The 11,638-nt window shown below is 40.1% G+C and overlaps 1 protein-coding gene across 4 annotated transcripts in view; it reads left to right on the top strand.

Moving 5' to 3' along the window:
* Window positions 1–11,638, top strand: part of Insc (INSC spindle orientation adaptor protein) — a 312,207-nt gene that overhangs the window by 18,094 nt on the left and 282,475 nt on the right. The window lies entirely within an intron of this gene.

Genomic DNA, 11,638 nt, shown 5'->3' with positions numbered 1-11,638 from the left:
TTTGTTCTGATCTTACCAAAAGTTTATCTACTTTATTCATATTTTCATAAAACAAAATTTAACTCTGGATTTTTTTTGTGTGTTTATTTTTGTTTTGTGTTTTGTTTAGCATTTGTTCTTACCTTAACTCTTTTCCTTCTGATACTTTCTTTGAAATTATTTTCTTCTTCTTAAAATTGCTAATATTGTTAGAAGTTTTGTATTCTAGCTTTCAAATTTTCTTAAATTAGAAATGCTTAAATTAGCATTTAAGGCTCTGATTTTTGCTTTTAATTCTATTTTATGTATTAGGAGATATTTACATATGCATTTTCATAGTCTTTCAGGTTTTCTCTCATTTCTGCTATCAATTCTTCTTTGACCTATGATATGTCTGTTTCAAAATATCCAAATATATGGCAATATTTGTATTGAGATAGAGACTGCAATTTCTATAGTAGTGATCTTGAGAAGTTTGCTGAGGCTTAAGATCTAGAAACTAGTCAACTAAAACCCAACTCATTATACAATCAGGGAAAAGAAAAGTTGTGCTGCAATTGTGTACTATGATTCAATATGCATTCTGCTGTCATATATACCTAATTAAAATATAAGTTTTAAAAAAATGTTTGAAGAGACAGTATATTTCTGACACATTGGACAGAGTATTCTGTTCATAAACATTAAATCTAACTTAATTGTGTCATTCAAACCTTTATGCCATTTTGATAATTTTTCTATTTGTCTTATCAACTAATGAGAAAATTGTGTTGAAATCTCCAATAGTGATTCTTGACTAGTTCATTTCTCCTTGAAATTTTATCAGTTTTTACCCTAGTTATCTTAAGACCATATTTCAGAATTATCCTTATTATTGTATCTACTTGATGAGTGGAACTTTTAATTTTTATGTAGTGAATCTCTTTAGCTCTATCTTATTTGCTTGAAGTGTGTTTTGAATTATCAGTGTACACCAGCAACAGATAATTCTAAATATTTTATGATATATATATAATTAATGTATATAATATTACTATTAATACAATTATTAATGTAATTATTATTTATTAATGCATTGTTATTAATGCATCATAGTTATACAAAACATTGGAATTAATTTTGACATAATCATACAAGCTTGGAATAGAATTTGTTCCCCTCCGGTCCGTAGTACTCCCCCCCTCCCTCCCTGTCTCCCTCCTCCTGTTCCCCTTTCTCTACTGGTCTTCCTTCCATTTATTCATAGTTTAAAAAAATAGTGTTTTATAGATACACGTAAGGGTGAAATTCAGTGTGGTATATTCTCCTAAGTACATAGCATAGTTTGGTCAACTTCATTCCACTGTTCTTCTCCTTTCCTGTCCTCCTTCCATCCCCTTCCTCTGCTCTATTGATCTTCTTTTTATTTTCATGGGATACCTCCTGTCCCAGTTTTTTCCCCCTATTTTGGTCTAGCTTCTGCACTTTTGTAAACTAACTTTAAACTGTTTTGGATCTTTTTGATTTAGGGATATTTCTTGTAGCCAACACTTAGTAGGATCAAGGGATCCATCCATCATATCTCCCCTCTCTCCTCCCTTTCCATCTCCCCTCTCTATAATTCAACCTTGATAAACTTTGTAACTGGCTACATTTCCCCTTACTGTGATTACCATTACACATTGATGTTCCCTCTTCACGCTTTCTTTCTTCTCTTGGATTTTTTTCCTTTATTACTCGTTTACATTTTTCTTCCCTACATATTTTGAGGGGAATATTTCTTTCTCTATGTCTACTAGCTTTTAGTTATGATATGATGACGTTATGATATGATGACCCCAGATATGATGACGTTAATAAACATTTAACAAGCTTAAAGTTAATTTACATCTCTATTTTCTTCTTCCATGCAAGCAAGACACTTGGAGTACTTTAGTCATCCTTGTTTCTAAATTTATATGTAATATTTTTGACTTATCTTCCCCTTTAACTCACAATTGAGGTATTATAATAGTTATGTGTCATCAAAGTCTGTTTGAATTTACCCACATAGTTTCAAGTCAGTTTGCTTATCTTTCTTTCTTATATTTGGAACATTCCACCTGATATTTTATTCTTTTAGCGGAAGCAAAACCTTCAGAATTTCCTTGAATGTGAGATTTTTTGCTTTTCTAAAAATGCCTTCCTTCATCTGCATACTTAAAAGAGAATTCCTCTGGATATAGAACTTTAGGACAATCACTTTCTGCAACCAGACATTTTCCTGTTTGCCCAGTTTCACCACGGCTGTGCAGCAGTCACCTGTCGGGTTTCATTTCCTTACTCCTTTGGGTGCTTTCAAAGTCTTCTTTGTCTTTGGTGCTCTGTGGTGCCATGAATGGTCTCGGATGGATGTATCTTTTGTATTTATCTTGCTTGGGATTCATTGTGACTTCTGGATTTGAAGACATTTTGGTTGACTATCATCTTATCTTTGAAAATATGATGAGGTGCTTGTTGGACTATGTCTCTATATTCCTTAGTGTTAGCTTCAGTTCTCTCTTATTTTCTCTTTGGACTGCATTTTGGATAATTTCTTTTGTTCTATCTTTTAACATACGAACCCATCTTTGAGCTGTGATTAATCTCTCCAATGAATTTTTCTTTTTAATTATTATATTTTAATTTATAGAAGTTTTACTTGGTTCTTTCTCAGATTTGCTGAGTTATATTTATAGCCTTTGTTCCTTGAAGACGCTTCCAAGACTCTTTCATTTCTTGAAAATAAATTCTTTAAATGAGACTCCTCCTACACTGATAATGTAAATTCAAGCCACAGCCTATATGAAGATCTTATTGTGGAGACTGATTCTCAGCTTTGCTTGCTAACCCTCAGTACAGAAGGCTTATTTCTCATTTACCTTACATGGAGTTTCTGGTCTTCTTGACGTTTACTTAATTCTTCCCCTTGGGAAGTCCCTGGGCTTTGTCTAGCATGTCCCCTGTACACACAAGAAACAGAAGCTCAGGGAATGTGGCTTTCAGCAGCCATTCTCAGGGGGAAATCTTCCTGGCCCTGCTTTGCTTTGCTTTGCTTTCAGCCTCTCCAGATTTATTGCGTTTTTTGCCAGCTCAGTGATATACTTTAAAAATAACAAAGATACCTTTATCCATCCTTTAAAGTGGTTCATGGAGAAGTATTTTTAATTACCCGCTCTACCATATTGTTGGAAATAAAAATCCCATGTGCATTTTCTCTATAAGAAGACGGCTTAATTGTCAACTAAAAATTAGGTGCTGAAAAATCATGACATGGTGTGGAGGACTCTAAGGTGAGGCAGAGGCTTCACCCATCTAGTGGTGCACTGGACCAAATTATGAACCTCTCTGGGTCTCTGTTAATGGTCATCTTTAAAATGGAGATAATAGTAGTACTTATTATTTTGGATTTTTCAACAAATAAATGCATTTATTTACATGAAACACTTTAGAAGAGTTCATTGGCACCTACTTAATGTGCCCAGTACCATACTTCATTGAATTTAGATGCCATTAATTGTAAGATATCCTGTTTATTAAAAAAGAAAGAAAGAAAATATGGTTTCAATAAACTATGACACAATGCCAAAATGCCATTGATTGAAACATAATCCAAATTTCAGATGTTAAAATTTGAAAAAAAAAAATGAACCTTAGAGTGATATGACTACTGTAAGTTTTAGGTATTTATGCACATAAGCAGAAAAGGCAGTGTCAAGAATCAGATTGTTAGTCTCAGATTTGAAGGACTTTAAGTATTTATAGGTGTTCATTCCAGCTCACCCTTGCTCTACCAACTTTTGGACACTGGCTATTGTAGGTGAGCTGCAGTCAATGTCCAGGAAGCCAAGGGTCTAGAAAAACAATATATCCCATCATATCCTTCAAGACTGAGGCATAAAGGAAAATGAACCTGTATTTGTAAAGCAACTTTCCTGTGTCTAGCACACTCATGAGTGCCTTAAATTTAGCCTTAACTTCAATTCTTACAATTAGGTTAGTTAAGACTAGGTGCAGCAAACAACCCCCAGCCCATTAGTGGCTTACCAAGTTGGGTGTATTCTTGCTTACTCCAAAGACCAATGCAGATTGGGTGGCTTTCTTCCAAGCTATGATTCGAGATGCATCTTCTTTCCTCTTTTCACTTTTTTCCTATTGTGGCTTTCAGGCTGTTTTGGCATCACTTGGCAGGCAGAAAGCAGAAGAGAGAGGGAGTATCAGGAAAGTACGCCTTCTGTTCCATCTAAACCCTTCAAGACCCCACAATTTTCTTTATTCCTAGGTACCTTTCTGGAGGGGGAAAATAGTACAGATTAGGCTGTGCATACAGGCCTCTTTGAAGCATCGGTATTAACTGTAGATAGAAAAAGAGAATTCAGGATTTCAGTCTGGATGTGCTCGGTGTTAAGACCAATGCATAGAATTATGGAAGTGAAAAATGCTTTTGGAGGCCAATGGAACATTCCACAGGGGAAGAACCAACAAGTATTGAGGTCCCACTCTGCTAGATACATGGAAGGCACTGTTCAGATGTTCCTGTCACGTGTGGCATACTAGACATAAATGAATCTTGAAAAGACAAATTTCTGTGAATGGGATTTTTTTTGTGTTTTATCCTTTCTGTGCCTCAAATAGTTAAATTAAATAGTCAGATATGGACCATGTGGCTATGTACTGGCATTTGCTCTCCCCCAACATTAAGGATGTAATGTCAACAGGATTTGTTGAGAATGGTTGTGTTATGCTCTCATTCTGGTTAATTCTGTTTATATACATACAGTGGCCCTAGATGGGTTAGGTTCTGTCTTTAGTTCCCTTCACTAATGAGCTGGTAAGAACCCTTCACCATTGTGGCGGAGTCAGGGTTCTGGGTCAGTTTGGATTCTTATTTGAATTTCTCATAATACTTTGGTCACACAATTTGTAAGCTGGGAAGTTAATTGTTTCTTCGGGGTCAGTGTTGCTAATCACAGGAAATGGCTCCATGTTTTTGTCTGTACTTATTCAAAACATGTTCCCTGTCTTGGTCTGTTTCATGCTGCTATAACAAAATGCCACAGACTCAGTAATTTATAATGAACAGAAATTTACTGGCTCACAGTTCTGGAGGCTTGGAAGTCTACTATCAAGGAGCCAGATGGTCTGATGTATGGGGAGGCCCTTTTGTCTTCAAGATGATGCCTCATGCTGTATCTTCCAGAGGGGAGGAAGGACGGATCCTCGAATGGCAGAAGGTAGAAGGGGTAGGAGAGTGAATCCACAATCTACTTTTCTGAACCCTTAATAGAATGGTATTAATCCATCCATGGAGGCTCTGTTCTCATACTTAATTACCTCTTAAAGGCTCCAATCTCCCAACACTATCAAACATGGGATTAGGTTTCATCTATGAACTCTAAAGGGGATGCAAACATTTAGGCTATAGCAGTCTCTATGTATTGGGTTTTGATCAAATCTCTTCCATGGGCAGCTCTGTGCCTTTCTAACATATTTAATGTGTTCTTCTTTTATATCCTCTTTGGTCGGAAGCAGATCTCTGGACCTGAAGTCTGGATAAGAAATAGATCTCTCATTAGGCACAAAGATATCATAAAACTTTCTATATGGCAACATTCATTAGTTTTCTGGGTCAAAATACCTTCTCATATTATCAATTAACTTGCTCTGAAGTATCATTCAGGCTACATAATCTTGGGTGATTCTAGGAACACTGAGAATAGGTTCTGTTTGTTTTACAAATGATAAAGCTGAAAGTCAGAGAGGCCTAGTAAGAGACAAAACTGGGATTGGTTCATAGATTTCCATGACCTTACCATGCCACTTTCTCAATGTTATTGTGAAAACACCCGTTTGGAGGATATGGAGAAAAAATAAAATTAGAGAGGATCAGATTATCATGATTGTTGATGTAGCATTTTCATCTGCTCATGGCTTCAGAAGTAAAATTTCATGAAACCGTTAGAGCTTGTACAATTCGCCCTCCTATGTCCTCCTTCCCAAGGGTATACAGACCCAACCTGGGCTCTCATCGTGACTCAGGGAGGGAAAGAGCTTGTCCAATGTGACCTCTGAGTGTGATTTATGAAATAGGATGCATCCAAAATTTCACCACGTTGGAGCCATTCAATTTTCTCTAATGGCCTTTATCTGAGAGTTATGTCTATTCGTGGCAGTCACAACCAGTAAGTCATTAACTTAAAGTATACTGATTGTTAATTTTAGCACCATGGGACCTGGGCCCAGTGGGAGAGGTCTCTTGCTTTTGCAAATGGAAGCTAAGAAACATTTGAGGAGTTGGCGAACATTTATATCAGGGAAAGTTAGAATGTAAGAAGAGACAATTAAAAAGTTAAAGAGGAAAAAGTAGTTGAATAGTTGGAATTCAGTGGTTGTCAGAATGACCTCTGCCTGGCTGCCTCCCTATTTCTAGATGTTTTTTTACAGAAAGAAAAATGAAGCCAATCTTTATATCACCCACTGCGTGGTGCTTCATCACAGATGTGTACAGAATTCTCATTTTATACTTATTATATGTCCCATTTTAAAAACAAATAAAATTAATGTCAAAGGTCACACTACTAATACCTGATTGAGTTTGGAGTTGAACCTGGGAACTCTGACCCATGAATTTATATTATTAACCAATGGACTTTTGGATGAGAGTGGCTTAAAGGCCCAGCCAAGTCCCCTTGGGGGCTACATTCCATCTAAGGTCCTGGAGGTCTGAGCATTCGTTTCTCTCTTTTGATGTCTAGAAAAGCCTCAGCTTAGGGCCAGCTCCCAGAACAACAGTAAATGCAGCTTCCTGTGCAACTCAGGGATTGGAGCTCCCTTGATTGGAAGCTGGGCAGTCAGATGCCCCAGAGGGGCATCCTGAGACACACCATTGGGGCAGCTATGGTTTTCCTGATTCCAGGAGCCTGAGCCTTCTCCTAGGACTGCCACACTTGACCTTCAGAAGAGGCTGTCGGGTGGTTTTCTTGGACAACTAGGAATCATTTAGAAGACGAATGGTACTGGAACATGGATGGGGGCCTCCTTCTTTCCAGTCTCTGGGGACTCATAGCACCTTTGAGTCAACCTGTCTGTCCCATCCCAGGGCTGAGCTGTATCTAACCAAGACCTTTGAATTTGCTTGTCCACACTCTACTTCCCTAGACTTGATAACCAGCACCAAAGATATGAAGCAAGCACAATAATTCTGATTTACAGTTGGGAACTGCTGCTCCACTAATCTTTCATGGTAAACCACTCCAAGGCCCTGGTCGGTCTCTCCAGGTTTCTCCCAGGCAAACCCTATTTAAGATTTTCCAGGGGATGAGGGGGACATTTATAGATAGGAAAACCTGTGTGCTCGTCCCAGGTGTGGCTTGACTTGCTTGTGTGATCTTGGGCAGTCTCTTCTTCTCTTTCAATGTGACTCCATATGTCCGTGTTAACCTCTATGCTGCCGTTTCCTCATCTGAACAAGCCAAAGGTCAAGCATTATAACTTGCAGGGGCCTTGGAAATTTCCCTCTGTAATAATAGTAACAACAACAATTTTAAATATTTTACATCTAATCCTTAAAATAACCCCATGAGGTAGGGGGTTATAATGCTCCAAGAGTACAATATGAGATCCCCCAGGAGGGCTGTCTGGATTTTCCCTGGGGGCTGTAGTCTCACCCCTATCAAATTCTCAAATGTATTTGTGTAGATGAGATGCCTGTTGTCTTCAAGGTGAGTCCTAGAAAGTAGAGGTGTCTAGATCATCGGGTGGAGGCTTGGCACCCTGTCTGTGCTTTGCTGGAATTGGTCTGTACTGTCCAGCAAGGTCTTCATGGTCTGGAGGAGATAAGACCCAGCTTTGTGAGTCCCTGTGAGGTCTTTTCTGCCTGCTAGCTGGGCTCTATTGCCTGACAGCTGTGAGGGGCCATTGAAGCTTCCTCCAGGGAACCAGAACTCTCTAAATTTCATAAGGTTTTTTTCCATTCAGTGGGGCTGGGTGGCAGCTTCCTTGGGTGATGTGCTTCCCGTGGGAATGAGAGTCCATAAAGTATCTGGTTGCTTATGCACAGTCTTGGAGGAAGGATTTAGAGCCACGTCTGTGTGGTCCCACTCCTCTCTACCCCTGTTGCCTCCTCCTGTACCTAGCCTAGTGATGCTGTTGGAGCTGATTCCTTTCCACAGTATTTCCTGTCTCTCTGGTGTTGACAGATGTGCCTTGAGTTGTACCCCAAATGGCCCATTAGACAATGGCAGACCCCGCTTACTCCTGGTTCTAATTGAATAATTTACTGTAAATAGCCTCCATTTCCTGCACAAAGCCAGTCTCGTTAGCCAAATGGAGGTGAGCAAGGGCTTGCCTCTAATGGGATGTGGGGGCAGAAATGAGCTGTCCAAATGGAGCTGTTGTCGCAGCAGGCATTGGATTAAATCAGAGACACTTAAGGCTTCAGGTCCTTCTTGCAAACTAGCTATTCTTGGGTGGGGGAGACACAGCTAGAGCCCTGAAGAAACAAGGTTGCAGTGTCCATGATGGAATTTTCAGTGAATTAGGAAGGGTCCCTGGGGAAGTGATGGAGGGTTTTCCTTTTCCTTATTCATTCCTACATGTGTCTTCCCCGCCCCCCCACCTCTCCTACTGGGCAAAGCAGCCTCTCTATTCTGACATATACTTCTCAAATCCCCCTTTCAATAGCAAGGACACTCCCCTTTGAGGCAATCATGGGACAAGTTCAATAGCAGGGACTTTTGGGAGTATTCTCATTTAAGAAGCTCCAGGGAGGTAGATATAATTGAGGGAACCACAGATGAACGGTGATCTTCCTAAGGTCATGTACTAATCAGGTGCAGAGTTAGGTTGGTCTCTGTCACACACTCAAGTTCATTTAGAATTGTGCCTGGTACATTATACTGTTCATGAATATTAGCTATTTGTACTGTTATAGGCACTTTATAGACATCACCTGGGCTGAACTCCTGGCATTTGCTGTCTGACCTTCCAGATGTTCTCCCTCACTTTTTCCTCATTCCCAATGAATGTGAACAGCGTTTTCACTGAGAGCTGATCTTCACAATCCCAGCTCTTGACTCCGTAGGGTCCTGTGACCAATCCCATGTGGAGAAAGATATGCTTTAGCTGGAGGCTCTACCTGTAGCACTGCTGGGAAGCTATGAGATGCTCATTGCCCTTTCTGAAGGTCACAGATCAGGGATCAGGAATCAATCCTAGGATTTTGCAGTCACCAAGCCATATTTCTGGAATCTTCCTCTTAGAAATTCAGATCATTTGCTTGTACCTAGGCTTCTGCTCATGATGACGGTTTCTCCTCAGGGCCCCTCAGATACGACTTGACCCTGACCCGGCGTGTCCTCCAGTTCTGTGGCATGCTTCTCCCTGTCCTGCGGAATCCTGTCGCTTCACACTTCACAGGCTCTTGGAGCCTCCCACTGTCTCCCATTGCTTCATTTACCATGGCCTTTAATTCCCTCTTTGGCATTTTGACTTTGTCTCTTTTCTGTTCCGTGATGGAGATGGAAGTAAACTGAGGTCTGCCCACTCACTACCTTGGAATCCCATCTTAGCTTTTACCCTGAGAAATCGGCATTTTTGTTTGATTGTTCTTCAGTCAAACATATCAAAAAGGGAGCAAAGGCCTCGTCATGTTGTATTTGGCTTTCTCTGTTGTGGCATCCTTTTCTGACTACTAGCTACCTTGGTTCCAGATAAAACTTTCTCAGTAATGATACCAATGATAGGAATGACAATGGTGATGACACGTGGTCACAGGTGCTCACTGAACACTGTCACTGTGCCAAGGGCTTCATGTCCTGTTATCTTCAGCATGTCCCTCAGCCTGGCTGACCATGGGACTGAGCACACAGCAGACTCTCAGGAAATAATAACAACAGCCACTACTTATTTGGTTCTTACTCTGGCCTAAGACTTCCATATTCCTTATCTCATGTCATCATATAATAGTTCTAAAAAATAGATATTATTATCACCAGTTATAGATCAACTGGGTGAAACACAAATGTATTAAAAATCGATTCCACTAGTTCTTTCAGAAGACAGGTAGAGCACAGACCCAGTGCCAGCCCTTTTGCCAGAGCCAGGAATACACATGGCCCCTGCTTTGGAGGAGACTCACAGTCTAATGGGACCCGTAGCCTAAGGAGCAGGCATTAGAGAATGAATCTCTGGAATTATCCAAGATGCACGTTCATTCAGGCTCCTGTTTTTCTATACTTTGCAGACTGACCATTTGATTCTTTGTTCCCAGCATCATCAAGAGCGGACTTTGTGTCAAGTCACATCACTATTAATTAAAGTCCTCCTCGCCCATCCTTTTCTAACAGGAGTCGCTTTTAATATGAGGTCAGAGACTTCCATTGGCTTAACCAGGTGCAGGGGATAGGATCTCTGTCTTCTGGGAAGGCTTACTTACTGACTTGGAGGAATTGGCAGAGGGAGAAGGTGACAGGAGAGGGAGTATAGAGAAAGGCCCTCCAGGAGCAGAGAAGGGACAAGGTGAGGCAAATGGAAACTGACCAGTTAGTCTTATGAGGAAGGGGGATGCTGTTATTTTGATGCAACCTGTGAGGCTCAGGTGAGCAGCTTCGTCCTCAGAGCTGGCATTGGAAGTCTCTAGAATCCAGTTCACTTCTGTTTGTTAGGATGCTTCTGGCTGTGCAGGACAAAACCCCTCTCTCAGACTGACTTTAAACAAGAATTTTTATGTCTTAAATAATAGGAAGCCTGAAGATGGGCCAGACTGCAGGATTAGTTGATTCAGTGGCTCCAGAAGTTGTTTTAAAAAGATTTATTCTATTAATTAATTAAGTAATTAATTAATTACTAGAGCTCAGACCTTTTTTTCCTCTGTATGTCCAGTCTGTTTTCTAGCTGTTCCTCTCGTGATTACAAAATTGTCTCTAGCAGTAATGAAGTGAATTTGCATCCTTGCTCAGCTCTAGTAGGAGATACCATCTCACCTGGTACCTCTCTGGTAGGGGAAAGAAAACCTTTCCTAGGAAGGATCATTTGGCGGCTGAGTCTTATGCTTCTTCCGGATCAATCACTGGCAATTCAGATAAAATCACATTGTCGTGGGTTTGGGACAGTGACCACAATGCCAATTACAGACTCATGTTTTCTTATATATCTTAAGTACAGTCATAGCCAATAACCCGGTGCTAGATGGTATATAGTTAAGGAATTAGCATGTAGAGTTGCCAGAGCTAGCAAATAACATAGGATGCCCATGAAATGTGAATCAGACAAACTGTGGCTACATTTTTAGTACAGTATGTCCTCTGCAATATTTGTTGACCTGCTTGTCCCAATATTTGGTACATATAAAAATGGTTCAGGTTAATGTTAGGCAATGTAACTGAGATCATGAGTCTTGCCTTATTTGTGTGAGGAAGGCATTGTGTAATTTGATTTAAAAATGAGGAGGCACTGAGCATGGTGGTGCATGCCTGTAATCCTTGCTGTCAGGAGGCTGAGGCAGGAGGATCACAAGTTTAGGGCCAGCCTGTGACAACTTAGTGGGACACTGTCTCAAAATAAGATAAAAAGGAGGCTGGGGACAGAGCTCAGTGGTAGAATGCTTGCCTGGCATGTATGAGACCCTGGGTTCCATCCCTAGTACTGAAATTTAAAAAAAAAA

Source organism: Marmota monax, unplaced genomic scaffold (assembly GCF_021218885.2).
Source record: "Marmota monax isolate L192 unplaced genomic scaffold, Marmota_monax_Labrador192_F-V1.1 WCK01_AAM20220418_F8-fsc00061, whole genome shotgun sequence".
Lineage (NCBI taxonomy): Eukaryota > Metazoa > Chordata > Mammalia > Rodentia > Sciuridae > Marmota > Marmota monax.
Note: the sequence above shows the minus strand (reverse complement) of the source record. Positions and strands in the feature narration are given on the sequence as shown.